Source organism: Rhinoderma darwinii, unplaced genomic scaffold (genome assembly GCF_050947455.1).
Source record: "Rhinoderma darwinii isolate aRhiDar2 unplaced genomic scaffold, aRhiDar2.hap1 Scaffold_725, whole genome shotgun sequence".
Classification (NCBI taxonomy): Eukaryota; Metazoa; Chordata; class Amphibia; order Anura; family Rhinodermatidae; genus Rhinoderma; species Rhinoderma darwinii.
Genome location: NW_027464286.1, coordinates 132317 through 135798, shown reverse-complemented (window position 1 = coordinate 135798; position 3482 = coordinate 132317).

Genomic DNA, 3482 nt, shown 5'->3' with positions numbered 1-3482 from the left:
CAGCCAAGGCAACAAAGGAGTGGCTCAAAAAGAAGCACATTAAGGTCATGGAGTGGCCTAGCCAGTCTCCAGACCTTAATCCCATCGAAAACTTATGGAGGGAGTTGAGGATCCGAGTTGCCAAGCGACAGCCTCGAAATCTTAATGATTTACAGATGATCTGCAAAGAGGAGTGGGCCAAAATTCCATCTAACATGTGTGCAAACCTCATCATTAACTACAAAAAACATCTGACTGCTGTGCTTGCCAACAAGGGTTTTGCCACCAAGTATTAAGTCTTGTTTGCCAAAGGGATCAAATACTTATTTCTCTGTGCACAATGCAAATAAATATATATAATTTTGACAATGTGATTTTCTGTTTTTTTTTTTAAATATAATCTATCTCTCACTGGTGAAATTAACCTAGCCTAAAAATATTAGACTGTTCATGTCTTTGACAGTGGGCAAACTTACAAAATCAGCAGGGGATCAAATACTTATTTCCTTCACTGTATATATATATATATATATATATATATATATATATATATATATATATATATATATATATATATATATATATATATATATATCAACACAAATGATCTTCCTGTGCTCTCTAAAAGGGGTAGTCCTAGCACCCACAATTTTAACCCTTTATAGATATTATGACACTGGTGCTCGTTAGTGACTGACCATAGGTGTTTTTATGGAAGCCACTAAGAGGCTTTATTCTGATGCAGTTGACTATTTACAGCGCTGCATCACAATACATTTTAGCGGGGGGAGCAGTTAAATCTCCCTGCTCTCAGCTACCGGAGGGTGTGACCGCAGGGTGCCAATGGTTTCTATGGCAGCCGCGGGTCTAACAATGGCCCCCAGGTCTGCCTCTAGTTAATGTCAGTTTTACACTGACAGGCGTAATACAGAAGTATTGCAGTGTACTATAAAAGCAATCAGATGATCACATAGTGAAGACCCCTAAATAACACAATAACATTATTCAGCGGGTTGTTACGATTGCAACGATACCAAATTTGTATAGATTTTGTATGTTTTACTACTTTTACACAGTAAAAACGCTTTTTTTTCAAAATTATTTGTTTTTGTGTCTCCATATTTGAAGAGCCGCAACGTTTTTATTTTGTCGCCGATGCAGTTGTATGAGGGGTTTTGTTTTGCGGGAAGACTTGTAGCTTTTATTGGTACCATTTTGGAGTATATGCGACTTTTTATCACTTTTTAATCATATTTTTTTAAAGTCAGGATTCACAGATTCCGTCGTTTTTTATTTAATTCTTTACGGCGTTCACCGTGTGGGTTAAGTAATATAATAGCTTATAGTCGGGGTCGTTACAGACGCGGCGATACCAAATTTGTGTAACTTTTTTACTTTACGTTTTGTAATACTAAAGCAGTTTGTAAGGGGAAAAGAGTTTTTTCATATTTTTTTTTCACATTTTTTTTATTAACTGTATTAAACTTTTTTTTTTTTACTTTTTACTAGTCCCACTAGGGGACTTTAATATGCGATTCTCCGATCGCTATTATAATACACTGCAATACTTTTGTATTGCAGTGTATTACTGCCAGTCCGTTTAACACGGACAGGCATCTGCTAGGTCATGCCTCCGGCATGATCTAGTAGGCATTCGGTACAGGCAGACCTAGGGGCTTTTATTAGGCCCCCGGCTGCCATTGGAGACACAGACAGTCGACGATCTTATCGCCGGGTGTCGGTGGGAGAGAGAGGGAGCTCCCTCCCTCCAAAACCACTCAGATACGGTGCTCGCTATTGAGCACCGCATCTGAAGGGTTAAACGCACTGGCGTAGCTATAGGGGTCGCAGCGGTCGCAATTGCGACCGGGCCCCGAAGCCAGGGGGGCCCACGGCCCCCCGCACCACATCAATAAAAAGTTACTATAGTAACTCGGGCCGCGGGCCCCTGTTACTATAGTAACATACTTTACTTACCTTCCTGGTTCCGGATGGCAGCGGAGGTCCTGACGTCAGGCGCTGTGCGCAGCGCATGACGTCACAGCGCTATGCGCCGCGCACAGCATCGAGACGACAGAACTGCCGAAGAGGAAGGTAAGGTTAGCCCTGACTGGCGGGGACCGACTCCCGGGACCCGCCAATCAGCTGTTTTGAAGGGGCCGCAGCACTCGTACGAGAGCTGCTCCCCTTCATTCCTGTCACTTCATTCCGGTCACACTGTGAATCCGTGTCGGCGATTCACAGTGTGAGCGAGTAGTGAAATGAAGGGGAAGCAGCTCTCTGATTTGCGGGTCCCGGGCGACACATCAGCTATTGATGGCCTATCCTGTGGATAGGCCATTAATGTTTAGGGACTGTACAACCCCTAAGCCTACGATGTAGCAGGCTTAGAGGGCCCATGAGACAGGATCACAGATTGTGTGATCCTGTCTGCTGGGCCCTGTATCTTTGCCAATCACATGGTAGGCTTAGATACATGGCCCATGTGTGATCCTGTCTGCTGGGCCCTGTATCTAAGCCAATCACATGGTAGGCTTAGATACATGGCCCATGTGTGATCCTGTCTGGTGGGCCCTGTATATAAGCCTACCACACTGTAGGCTTAGATACATGGCCCATGCGTGATCCTGTCTGCTGGGCCCTGTATCTAAGCCAATCACATGGTAGGCTTAGATACATGGCCCATGTGTGATCCTGTCTGATGGGCCCTGTATATAAGCCTACCACACTGTAGGTTTAGATACAGGGCCCCAGCACACAGTAATCTTATACTGTATAAGATTACTGTCTGCTGGACCCTGTTTCTAAGCCTACGTTGTGGTAGGCTTAGATACAGGGTCCCACAGACAGTATCACACATGGGCCCTGTATCTAAGCCTAACACGTGTTACTAATCATTTTTTGTGTGTTTTCGTACAGGTTCGGTCGTTGGACTACGTCGGATTCCAGGATTACTTCGATGATGGCTTTTTTTTTTATTATCAATAAAATGGTTAATGAGGGTTGTGTGGGTTTTTTTTTATTTCAATAAAATATTTTTTCTATGTCTTTGTGTTTTTTTTTAAACTATATTACTACCGCCTTAGTAATGGCCGCCGGCTGATTGACGACGTCCATTGCTAAGGCGGGGCTTAGTGTTAGCCGGTGCAGCGGCTAACACTAACCCCCTTTATTACCCCGGTACCCACCGCAACCAGGGGTGCTGGGAAGAGCCGGGTACGATCCAGTACCTGACCATCTGTAGTGATGGTCGGCCACTGGGGTGGCCGCAGGCTGGTATTATCAGGAGGGGAAAGGCCAAAAACAGTGGCCCTTCCTACCCTGGTGATGATAGGCTGCTGCTTTATTGTATCTGGCTGGTTATGAAAAATGGGGGGGACCCCACGTCATTTAAAAAAAATTAAAAAAAAATTGGAAAGAACGATGTGGGGTCCCCCCCGATTTTCATAACCAGCCAGATACAACACAGCAGCAGCAGGCAGCATTACAAGGGTGGGAAGGGC